Here is a 13,847-nt window from a genome sequence, read left to right as displayed (position 1 = left end):
AAATATGTATAAAGGATGATTCGTGAGCAATAAGTATGCAGAAGGACATGCACTTTCATTTTGAAAGCAGGTATTTACAAGTGAAGAATATTGAGGTGACAGATTAATTCTTTGAACAAAAACAAAACAAAGCAAAAACCCTAGAAAAAGCAGTGGAGGCAATATATTATTACTAACTCACAGACTTTACCACACAAGATTCATACACTCTCACACGTTCTGCACAAATACGTCTACACAGACATAAAGAAGCAATTTGGCCAGTAGCTAAATTGGTGGGATAAACAGCAATACTTTGCTGAAAGATCGCAAAAACAAACAAACAAAAAACCAGGAGTAAAACCACTCCAATGCCACTATGCAAACAGCAAGGACTCCACAGACCATTTTCAACAGAGAAAATATGTGGCGAGCTAAGTCAGACCATATTCAGGCTCACAGGTAATGAGGTAATTGTAAAGGAAGCTCATTAGCAGACCCTTTTCATATAATACATGAAAAACATTTCATTTGAATATTCGAGAGAGGAGGTACTGTGATATGTATGCTTCATAAACTGTTCTTGCATAGATGTACTTGCGAGGATTCTTTCCTCTGGATTTTCTGCTCAGTATGGAAATGGAGTCTAATATGTCCCATCTTAAACATGAAGAGACATGTCCTCACTTCACTGTATATCTCTCAAAAGCTAATACTTGACTTTTCTTCTCTGGTTAATTGCCAAGATCCTTGGTCTCAGGTTCTACTTTTAGGCTTCCCATGCCCCCTTTACTAGGGTTTCCATTATTATGATATAGTTATTAACGCTGAACCTTGCATTTCTGAATACAATATCCACTTCTATTTTTAGCATCATAAATACATAAGTGAATTAATCAATAAATTTATTAATCAAACCAGCAAACAGCCACAGCAAACTCTCAGCTCTGGGCTGGGCTGGACTGGCCCTGAGGTAAACACTCTTGACTTTCATTCTCTTGACCTTCTCCTGCAGTCCCTACTGGGCAGTAAAACTCATCTTGATAGGGTCTCTGAGAGGAAGGTCCTTACATGGAAATCAAAATACACTACATCAAAAACGAATGATGTACTGTATGGTGACTAACATAACATAATAAAAAATTTTTAAAAATACCTGTCTGGTTGGTAGTTGATGGAGGATGAAGCTCTGTCCCCAGACAAGAGAGAGGAATGGGTCAGACTTCAGTGCCCCATCCAGACTCAGGACTGCACAAGAGACGACCAGGTCTTGTCCAGCCCGAGGTTGCCTGTGCTGCGGGACTGCAACAGAGGAGTATTTACAGCTGGTTCAGTCTGCTCATTAGGCACATTTCCCTCTGTTCCTCCCACCTGTAGGCACATGATTTCCTTGCAGGACACTAGTGTGGACAGAAAGGAGAGTTTTCCTGTTGAATTTCTGTACCCAGGAGACTGGATGTTAAGCCAAATGAAGTCAGCTTTTCTTACTCTTTTTCTGTGACTTCTTCTACCTTTCAGAGATCTAAACTCCCAGCCCCTTATCCCACTCCTGAGGGAACATTTTCTCTTGTTTAAGACTGAGGAATAGATCCTGACTACGTCCCTAAGGTCCTTCAGCATTGACTAGTGGTGGAGACATAACCCCTGATAGCTCTAGGAAGTTACTTTTCCCTTTTTCAACAAAGATGATAAGTTTGTTCCTTTAATATAAACCCCTGGACTCTATACTCCTTGGATTCATGACAGTTTTGCCAAAACAATGAGGAATTTCACACTTCTATCACAAGTTCAGAGCTATGGCTTAAAATGTCACTATAAAATATTTGCTAATTGTAAGAGATATATTTTGCTCAGTTGTGTACTATATCTGTGTTTAGCACCTTATAGGAATCTCCTGGTTTAATTTTTATAGTAGTCCATTCTGTGAGGAAGCACTAGTGTGAACCCCATTCCCCATGGAGAAATGGGGCTTGAGGAATTCAGTGAGCTTCTCAAAGTTATCATTGCAGAAAGGGATGGCTGCTGATTGTATTCTCTCAGAACGCTCCCAGTTTTCAATCTCTGTGCCAGTGGTCCCAACCAGACGTGGTTCTCTTCCCCTGGGTACATCTGGCAATGTCTGAGGGACGCTGCTAAACACCTCCACTGGGCAGGACAGCTCCCAACACAGATAATGACCCCACCTCAAAGGTCATATTGAGAGTGTGAGAAAATGTACTCTAGACCAGCACTTCTCCAACTTCAAAGTGCATGTGAATCACCTAGGATTCTGGCTCAAATGCAGATTCTGCTTTAGCAGGTGCTGGTGGGCCCAGGAGTTCAGCGTTTCTAACAAGCTCTTGAGTGATGTCAGTGCTGCAGGTCGTGGTCTGTGGACCACTCTTTGAGTAGCAGGACTGTCATCCTGTTAATGAGTAAGTGCAGGTGGTTGTAGGTCTTCTTTACAAAAAACATCATGTTTGCATAAAATGTTGAATGACTAGTATATCCAGGCATTCTAGTGGCTGAGATAAATTCTGTGTTTATTTCTTTTATATAATTACCCTTGAGTGACACCAAATTAAATACTTTTAGAAAAGACTTTCTAGTATGCAGAAAAAGAGCCGCTTTAACTGGCCCACATTCTAGTACCTAGAAATTTTGAATATGTTATTTTTATAGGAAGAGAGAGATTTAGGTAGTAAATGGATTAAGGCTGCTAATGAGGTGACCTTAAACTAAGACTGGCCAAGATTATGCAGACGGAAGTAATATAATCACCATGCTCCTCTGAATGTGGGAGAGGGAAGCAGAATAGTTGCATCAGAGAGAGATGTGAGATTCCACATCTCTGGCTTTGAAGATGGATAAAGGACAATGAGCCATGAATGCTTGTCATTAGAAACTGTGATAGGAAAGAAAAGAGACTCTCCTGTAGCATCCAGAAGGATCCAGTCCCCGCAAACATCTTGATTTTAGCCCCCTGCTTCTGACCTTGAAAACGGTAAGAGCATAAATTTGTTTCTTTGAAGCCTCTAGTAATTTATTATAGCAGAAATAGGAATGTAATACAGACATTTATCCAAAAAAATTGTTTTGGAGTAAAGCAAATTTTGGTTTTCAATTAATTCCTTTGTCTACTCTTGGGTAAGGGTATTTTGTGTTGAAATCCAATCTTAACTTAAGAAAAGAAAGAATAAAGTCAAATTGGAGCTTCTGCTCCATTGCTGGAATGGAATGGAAAAAGTGAATTCCCCATTGCTAAAATACACATGTGACTTACTTACTTAATTACATATGTATTTTGGAAAGAGAGAGAGAGAGAGTGCTGGGGAAGGGCAGAGGGAGAGGGAGAGAGAATCCTTAAGAGGACTCCTCACTGAGCATGGGGCTGATATGGTGCTTGAATCCATGCCCTGATTTCATTCCGGGATCCAAAATCAAGAGTCGGACCCTTAACTGACTGAACCACTGAAGTACCCCTTTTATTTATTTTTAAATGTATCTCTATGCTAAATGTAGGGCTTGAACTCATTACCCTAGGCTCAAGCAATGCATGCTCTGGCAGCCTGGCTGGCTCCGTTGGTGGAGCGGGGGACTCTTGAACTCAGGATTGTGGGTTTGAGCCCCACGTCATTGTAGAGATCACTTAAAAATAAAATCTTTATGGAAAAAAAAAATGAAGTTGTTCTTGTTCCACTGACTGAGCCAGCCAGGTGCCTTGTGCCATTACATTTAAATATGAATTCTTTATTTTACTTTAATTTATTTACTTAGTTTTTTATTATATGTTTTTTATTTTATTTAAATTTAATTAGCCAATGTAGAATACATCATTAGTTTTTGATGCAGTGCTCAATGATTCATCAGTTGTGTAACACTCAGTGCTCATCACATCTTGTGCCCTCCTTAATACCCATCACCTTGTTACCCCACATCTACCCACCTCCCTTTCCAGAATCCTCAGTTTGTTTCCCAGAGTCCATAGTCTCTCTTTGTTCATCTCCCCCTCTAATTTCCCCCCCTTCAGGTTTTCCTTCCTTCTGCTAACGTCTTCCTTGCAATTCCTTATGTTCCACATGTAAGTGAAACCATATGATAATTGTCTTTCTCTGCTTGATTTATTTCACTTAGCATAATCCCCTCCAGTTCCATCCACATAGATGCAAATTTTGGGTAATCATCCTTTCTGATGGCTGAGTAATATTGCATTGTATATATGGACCACATCTTCTTTATCCATTCGTCTGTTGAAGGGCATCTGGGCTCCTTCTACACTTTGGCTATTCTGGACATTGCTGTTATGAAAATTGGGGTGCATGTGCCCCTTCTTCTGTCCCTGGATTCTGTTTTGGGGGGGAGGTTTTTGATTACTGCTTCAGTTGCCTTTCTGATTATGGATCTATTCAGATTTTCTACCTCTTTCTGTTTCAGTTTTGGTAGTTTGTTAGTTTCCAGGAATGCATCCATTTCTTCCAGATTGCCTGATTTGTTGGCACATAGTTGCTCACAATATGTTCTTAAATTTTCTGTATTTGCTTGGTGTGGGTTGTGATCTCTCCACCCTTTCATTCATGATTTTTTTTTTAATTTCAGTCCTTTCTCTTTTCTTTTGGATAAGACTGGCCAGAGGTTTATCAATCTTATTAATTCTTTCAAAGAACCAACTTCTACCTTCATTGATCTACTGTTCTTCTGGCTTCTATTTCATTAAGTTCTCCTCTAATGAGGGCATGAGCAGACACTTCTCCAAAGAAGACATACAAATGGTCCACAGACACATGAAAACATGCTCCACATCACTTGCCGTTAGGGAAGTACAAGTCAAAACCACAGTGAAATACCACCTTATACCAGTTAGAATGGCAAAAATTAACAAGACAGGAAACAACAGATGTTGGCGAGGATGTGGAGAAAGGGGATCCCTCTGACACTGTTGGTGGGAATGCAAGCTGGTTAAGCCACTCTGGAAAACAATACGGAGTTTCCTCAAGAATTTAAAAATACAGCTACATTACAACCCAGCACTTGCACTACTGGGTATTTACCCCAAAGATACAGATGTAGTGAAAAGAAGGGGCATATGCACCCCAATGTTCATAGCAGCATTGTCCACAATAGCCAAACTGTGGAAGGAGCTGAGATGTCCTTCAGTGGATGAATGGAGAAAGAAGATGTGGTTCATATATACAGTGGAATATTACTCAGCAATCAGAAAGGATGAACATCTCTCATTTACATCGACATGGATGGACCTGGAGGGTATTATGCTAAGTGAAATAAGTTTATCAAACAATCATCATATGGTTTCACTCACAAGTGGAACATAAGGAATAGTGCAGAGTACCAAAAGGGGAAGGGAGGGCAAACTGAATAGGAAGAAATCAGAGAGAGAGACAAATCATATGAGACTCCTGACTGTGGGAAACTAAGTGAGGGTTACAGAAAGGAGCAGCATGGAGGGATGGGGTAACCACGTGATGGGTATTAAGAAGGGCACAAGATTTGACAAGCACTGGGTGTTATATGCAACTAATGAATCAGTGAACATTACATCAATAATGAATAATGTACTATATGTTGGTTAATGAAATAAACAGGGCTTCAGAGGGGAGGGCGGTGGGGGAATGGGATAGGCTGGTGATGGGTAGTAAGGAGGGCACATACTGCATGGTGCACTGGGTGTTATATGCACCTAATGAATCATCGAACTTTACATCAAAAACCAGAGATGTACTGTATGGTGACTAACATAATATAATAAAAATATTATTATAATTTAAAAAAATAAACTTAATTAAAAAAAAAGAAAGAAGGAAAAAAATGAACAAAGGAAATTTGGGGTCCATACTGGAATGGCAATGTTCTACTGTGATTTACACAAACATAAAAAAGTCTAGTCAATAAACAGAGAGACAGAGAGTGAGAGGGAGGGGGGATAAATGAATGAGGGAGAAGAATGCTCTAATAAACTCAGGTGGTCCCTGAGAGACTGTGTGGAAGGATCATCTCTCTTGTTCTGGCAGCTTCCCACCCCTGATTACATTCCACTATGCCCAGCAAAAATGATAAGAGAACAGAATAAACTTATTTAAAAGACAAGGATATCTTGTGTATTTACACAAAATTTTTTCAATAAAAATGTAAATACATGTCAATATTAACATATATATATTTCTTTTATGTATCCTAGACACTTGAGTAAAGGGATATACCATCACTTCACAAAAGGAAGTATACAGAATACAACAAAAGTTGGGCATTTTTATATCAAGCATAGAAGACTTATTTTTCCCTGTACCTCCGGCATCATTATTTGACTGATTCCTTTCTATGTGGTCTGATAGGGGATGAGGTTAGCCCCTTTCTCCCTTGTCTTATGTGACATCTTCACATTGTTACTCTTGGGCTTTGGGTAAAGAGCTCCCTTTGAGGAACCTAAAGGGCAACTCTAATCCTTATTCTTAATTTCATCCATGTGCAAAGGCCTCCCCAGACCATGCTCTATAAATCCTGCCCATAGCATGACAATTCTCTCTCTTTATACTGAATAACTTGCTTCATTGGACGATGCTATGTGATTACACACATGTATTATTTCATTGGGCTCTGTCTTCACTGAGGCAATGCAACACCCAAGAGAGCAGGGAATTCACCTTCTGTGTTCATTTTTGTTTTTCCACAAAATTATGTGAATATGTTTCATACATAAAGGTGTAAGACTATGAAAAGTTACAGAATCAAAAGAATGGTGGGATCACAAAACCAGGTTAAAATGAGTAGTTTCTAAATAACTGTCGTAAGCGAAATTGTATGAGAAATCAAAACTAATTGAAATAGGATATAAAATAGCAATGTTTAGTGATATCAACCTGGATTAATAATTAAATTGGGGAAGACCTAGATATGAAATAATATAACATATAATGTTCCTAGAATGTTCTGGCCCATGGCAGATATTCAGTTTTTATTTGTTAAATGAGTTAGGAATTAGGTCTCAATGTATAAGGATGTTTATCACAGGGCAAGGTTGTATTTCCATTTATTGGAAAAGGTTGAATTGCTCAATAAATTGTGGCAAATGGGATATCCTTCTGGAAGAATATGAAATCGGTTCCCTCCCTCAGACATTTTACAAAATTTGGAGGTATTATGACATCAGGGTAGGTGTGACCATACAATATAGTAGAACATCAAGAAAACTACATATAGGGGCGCCTGGGTGGCACAGCGATTAAGCGTCTGTCTTCGGCTCAGGGCGTGTTCCCAGCATTATGGGATCGAGCCCCACATCAGGCTCCTCCACTAGGAGCCTGCTTCTTCCTCTCCCACTTCCCCTGCCTGTGTTCCCTCTCTCGCTGGCTGTCTCTATCTCTGTCAAATAAATAAATAAAATCTTAAAAAAAAGAAAACTACATATAAAATTTACAGGTGGGCAACATCACTTAAATAAAGCAAAAAACTCAGAAGAAAGAAGACAGGTATATTTAAAGAAAATTTAATTTTTTGGGGTCAAATTATGTTCCAAAAGTCAACGGAGAAGCAATGATCTGAAGAACTCATTTGAAATGCTGATAACTGGAGAAAAAAAAAAAAGCAGTAGAAGGGGTGTAATATATGGGCATATAATAATAAAGGCCGATAAGAATGGTCATTAAATATATGATGTGTGCTGAAACTGAGGGATAGTTTAAGAAAACAACAAGAGGGCTGTCTGGGTTGCTCAGTTGGTTCAGCATCTGCCTTCAGCTTAAGTCAGGATCTCAGGGTCCTGGGATCCAGTCCCACATGGGGTTCCCTGCCCAGTGGGGAGTCTGCTTCTCCTTCTCCCTCTACCCCTCCCCACCACTCATTCTCTCTTTCTCTCAAATAAATGAAAATAAAATATTTTTTTAAAAAAGAAAACAAGAAATGTCTCTTTCACCAGCAGCCTGGGGAAAACCTTACAGAGCTGTTACATTGTTTGTGGTGGAAACTTGTAAACTGGTGGCCAAGGGGTTACTATGAATTTGCTGCAGGAAATAAGTGTTACAAGGGTGAAGGCAGAAGCTGAAGGCAGCTGTGCTCCAAATACTGATGTTCTTCATCCCATGGCTTCTCTGTCTCTGCACCGCGGAGATTCTGGCCAGAGCTTGCCTGGGGGTGGGGGGTGTGCTGTGCATTGTGGGGTATTTAGACATTACCTCCAGGCACCCCTCTCCACTGTGGCAGGAGAAGCTGGCTCCAGAGTGTGATCAGTGACCCGCCCAGGGGACAAAATCACACCCGATTAGAGCCACACATTGAATTTAACAATCTCAACATAGTTTTTCTAGCATTGCAATAATAGCAATTTAATGATAAATAATATGAAAGACCTTCAGAAGTGTGAGTAGCAGTCCCTCTGTGAAATTGACATTAGCACTGATTAAATTCATTAAATACTTAATCATGCAAACCAACAGAGAGAACACTTGCTCTGGGCTAAGTTGAATTGGCTCTCACATGGTGACGGGTCAATATTCTTGGCTTCCATTCTCTCTGACCCTGTCATCCATGCTCCACTGGGGTGTTGGACTCACCTGGCTGGGTGTGTGACAGGAAGGTGTCCTTGTGGAAGTCTGAATTCCTTCCTGGACAGCAGATGATACAGACTAAAGCTCTGTCCTCAGCCAAGACAGCAGGATGGAGTGAAGCATTGGCCTCCAGCCAGAATTAGGACTCGGAACAAACAGACAAGAAGCATGGCTCTTCCCGTCCAAGGTTGCACAGGCTGATGGACTGGGGACGAGGAGGTATTTACAGCTTCCTGTGTCTGCTCATTAGCACATTTCCCCCTTGTGACTCCAGACTCTAAGCACATAAATCCCAAGTGGAGAAGTCCTCTGGACTGTAAGGATGATTCCCTAATGAATCTTAGTTCCCAAAAGACTAGGTTAGAGATCAAGTGAATCCAGTTCTTCTGTTTGTTTTACTCCATTTCCTTGACCTTGCCCCTTTCCTAATGTATAAATTTCCTAACACTTTATCTAAGCTTCAAGTTATAATTTTCTCCAAGTCTAAAATAGACTGAGAAACACACCTGGGTTAGGGCTCTTTATCTTCAAAACATTGACATGTGGTGGGGACACAGCCCTGCTGTCTCCAGACAGGGTCTATTCTTTTCGATAAGGCAGAGAAGTGGGTTCTTCTGATAATAAACCTTGACCACTACACACATTGGCTTCAAGACACATTTGCCATTACAGTTAGGAATTTCTTACTTTATACAAGTTAAAAGCTGCCCTTTAGTCCCTTGTTATAAAAAATGTTTATTATAATAGATGTATTTAGATTTTTTAAGTACTATAATGTGAGCTTATTGTATTATAGGGATTTTTGATTTAATATTTATAAACATCTTATCCCTGAGGATGTACATTTATGAACTCCAATCTACATTGTAGAAATAGTGCTTGGCTCTGCCTAGTGATCTGTCCACATTGAATATCCGAATATGTTGTGGGTCTTGAGTGCCACTCTGTCAGGAGCTTCTAGTTCTCAATCTCTGGGGCAGTGGTTCTCAACCAGAAATGAATTTGCCCTGGGGAACGTTTGGCAATGCCTGAAGGGAAGCTGCTGAACACCTATAAAACAAAGGAAAACATCCCCACAATATTAGTATCCTGGCGCAAATGTCAACCGTAAATGCTGAGAAATCCATCTAGACCAGCATCTCTCCAACGTTAACGTGCCTGTGCGTGCACACAGATCCCACTACAAATGCAGGATCTGATTACAGGTCCTGGGTAGCCCAGAAAGTCTGCATTTCTGGCAAGCTCCCGGGGGATGTTGATGTGCGGGTCCTGGTCTATGTTCCTGTGTAAGAGGAAGGTGTACGGGGTTTTGTTGTAGGGTTGCAGGGTTCTTGTCTCACGGAGTCGAAGAATGAATCTTGCAGACACACAAGGGTGAAGTGAGGAAAGTTTATTTAAGTGAAGGTGAGAACACAGAGGAAAGGGGGAAAAAAAGCTCTCTAGAGTGAGAAGGGTTCTGAATGGGTTGCCACTACGGGCTTTTATGGTTGGTCTTTTATAGAAAAGTGACCAGGGAACCTGGTAAATATCTCATCTATAGCATTTAGGACAAACAAGGTGGATTTATAACTATCATGTAAATATTTCATTTATATTTATTTATTTTTTAATGCTTTTTTATTATATTATGTTAGTCACCCTACAGTACATCCCCGGTTTCCCATGTAAGGCTCGATGATTCATTAGTTGTGTATAACACCCAGTGCTCCATGCAATACGTGCCCTCCTTACTACCCATCACCAGTCTATCCCATTCCCCCACCCCCTCCCCTCTGAGGCCCTCAGTTTGTTTCTCAGAGTCCATACTCTCTCATGCTTCATTCCCCCTTCTTATTACCCCCCCTTTCTTTATCCCTTTCTTCCCCTACCGATCTTCCTAGTTCTATGTTCCATAGATGAGAGAAATCATATGATAATTGTTGTTCTCTGCTTGACTTATTTCACTTAGCATTATCTCCTCCAGTGCCGTCCATGTTGCAGCAAATGTTGAGAACTCATTTATATTTAGAGCAAACAGGATGGTTTCCTTATGTTCCCTTCTTTCTGGGTAATATCTTGTCTATAATATTTCTCCACATCTGGGATTTCTGTGAGCCTGGTCATGTAGTCCCCTGTGTGAGCCTACTCACGTAGCCCCCTACTTGTCTGTCCCTACCTAGCCCACTTGCCCCTTACTCAGTTTTAAGTCTTCTGCACCAAATACATGTAATTTTGGAAGAATAGTATACAATGGGGGATCGTCAAGCCCAACGATCAAGAGAGAATTCTTGGAAGATTTGCAGTGCACAAAAGGAGATTTTATTACGGCATGGGGACAGGGCCGGTGGGCAGAAAGAGCTGCACTGGGATTATGAGGAGTGACTGATTATATACTTTTTAGTTAGTGAATGTTAGGGATTGAGTAAGTCTCTGAGGGATTTGGAAGCGAGACTTTCAGAACCTTGAGAGGCTTGCTGCTGTTAGATAAGTTGACATTGGTCTTTGATAAAGCAAAGCATTAGGCATTAAGGCAGCCACGAGTTCCTTGAGGAATGTCATGTTTTGGGTATCCATCTGTCGGCTGCAAGCTGTAAGGAGATTTCATTTAAGCTACATTTCTCTTGCCTTTGTTTCCCTCACCAGTGTATTCATTCCTTCATGAGGCTGTGTAAATTCTACCTTTATTGCTTTGATGAGCGACACAAAATAATGCACTTCTGAAAAAGAAGTTGTAGAGAGCAGAATAAGGCCCTCCCAGATATGCCCACCTCTTAATCCCCAGGACCTTCAATGTGTTGTTATAGCAAAGAAGGAATAAAACCACAGATTAATAGGGTTGCTAATCTGCTACCATTAAGATAAAAAGATTAGCTGTGATTGTCCAGGTGGGAGGAATGTAATCACAGTGGTCCTCCAACATTGAGGGAGACAAAAGGGTTGGTGTCAGAGAGACTTTGAAAATGCTGCCCTGCTGGCTCTGAAGGTGGAGGAAGAGCCAGGAATGCAGGCGGCCAGCAAGAGAGACTGGAATTGGAAAGAAAAGAGAGTCTCCCTTGAGCTTCTAGAAGGAACTCAACCCTACAGACATCTTGCTATTAGCCCGATGAGACTCCTCCCAAGCTTCTGCCTCCAGAACTGTAAGAGCACGTGTGTTTGCTTTAAGCGACTAGTGTGGGGATATTTTACAGCTGCAGGAGGAATCTCATATGGACATAGTCATAAAATTATTTGAGGGGACTGAGTTTAAGTCTTCCAATTCATTCATCAGCTTCTCTTGGATAAGAGCAATTTGCATTTAAAAAACCCATGTTAAGAATGCCTTAGTGGCTCAGTAGTTTAAGCTGTCTTCAGCTGAGGTCATGATCTCTGGGTGTCCTGGAATCGAGCCCCGCATGGGGCTACCTGCTGAACAGGGAGTCTGCTTTTCCCTATTCCTCTGCCCCTCCCTCCTGCTCATGCTTTCTCTCTCAAATAAATAAATGAAAATTAAAAAGAAAAGAACCCACATTAACAGAAAAAATTTAAATCAATTTGGAGATATTCTCCGCAATCAGCTGGTTCAGTGAATTCCTCGAGACATAAATATGAGTGTGGTCGGACTCTGAGGTCTTTGAGGTAGTGACCTAGGAAAGGAACTCATGGTCGCAATTAAGGTCATCCATTGTAATTTACAATTTTGTGTCTATATTTCTGCATCCTTTTATTTCACATTGATTCAACCATTCATTCTTTTCAGTGCTATCCCCTCCAACTCTCCCTCATTTCCTTTCAGCATTAAAAGATGAAATCATAGATCATCTGTGTGTATGCATGTGGGCACTGTGCTTATTTGAAAGAAAAATGTGTACAAATACACACAAGATACAAATACTACACTTGAATATTTTCTTTGGAGTATAAAAATCAATTTCTACATATTTCCTTCTTTTCTTACAGCATTCATGTGAAATTATGTTCAGTATTCCACACTGCCTTCAGAAATGAGGGAAGAGACTCAAGAAGCTGACATTTTTAACAATTAGCTAACAGGGCAGTTAAATATTGTGTAATAGTCTAAAATTATACACAGATGGAAGCTTGTACTATACTCTCTTCATTTCCGTGATGCTCCTTTAATTCAACAAAACGTATATTTTCAATATGGAGTTTATAATGTGTCATTAGACTTCAATAATTGACTTAAGTGGGGAAATGTCTATGGTGCAAGGCTAAGGGTAGGGTCTAGAGCACAAGTGGCTGACTCTCCATGGAAGGTTTGCAAACGGGCTCTCCTCACAAGGAAGGAAAGCAAGTGTTAATTATGAATGTAGGAAGAGCGGGATGAAATTTAAAGAATTCACTCAAGTTCATTTAATTTTTAAATAGAAGAATACCTTACCTATAGAAATGTGGTAATAAGACCATGAATTGGCTGAGACGGAAGAGCACTACAGCCCCATACAACACCATGGATGAGCCTTAGAAATATAACATAGAGATTCACACCTGACTCCAGACCCATGAGGAGCCCAGGAGATCAGAAACACTCCCCAGCATACAATTCCAGTTGATTATAAATGTATCATTATATCCCATTTCACAAGGACAGCCTGTTACACAGCAAGAGCTGACTGACACAATCATCCAAGAGACCAGATCTGAGGAAATTAGATCATGTGCTGCTTTTTATTTGCCGCACATGATCTGACGTTAAGGAGAACAGTCATGACCATTGTTATTCACGTTTATATCTGATGACTTTATGACCAGGTGACTATATGTGGGCTCCTTCTGGGTCACTGGGAGAGTTTGAAGGACGTGCATGTTTGTGCAGAAGAACTGGTGACCCTGAACCACACGACCGGCAAGGCATCCAGCTCTCCTGTGAAGTGTCCTCTGATCACGCAGGTGAAGAGATTTCTGAGCAGGAAGGAGGCACAAGATGGGTGATACGGATATTGTTCATTAGCCATCCTTTAGCACTTGTGACAAATATTAGGATAGGGAGGTATTTTGTGTAACAATAGAGAGTGATATTAGCAGGTTGCATTGGAAGATTTCAAGTAGAAACAGGAAGATAATTCGGTGATAAAATATACAAGATAGTAACCAACCCCTTACCTCAATGAATAAACCTCAGTTGTGGACAGTGAACTTCTAGGCTTCAAGAAATAGATGCACAGTATGAACTGAGATATTAAAAAAGGAAAATAGAAAAAAAAATAAATATTTTGTGTAGTAACAAAATGGATGTTTTGAAATTCTGCATCATCCTATTTATGGTCATCCTGACACTAAGAATATAGCTGCTCAATCTATTTGTTCAAATTTGTCTTTCCCTGTAGACGCCCCTGGGAGAGAGATACTTGCTCATCC

This window comes from Ursus arctos, unplaced genomic scaffold (genome assembly GCF_023065955.2).
Source record: "Ursus arctos isolate Adak ecotype North America unplaced genomic scaffold, UrsArc2.0 scaffold_14, whole genome shotgun sequence".
Classification (NCBI taxonomy): domain Eukaryota; kingdom Metazoa; phylum Chordata; class Mammalia; order Carnivora; family Ursidae; genus Ursus; species Ursus arctos.
The sequence above is the reverse complement of the archived record's forward strand: the minus strand, read 5'-3'. Positions refer to the sequence as shown.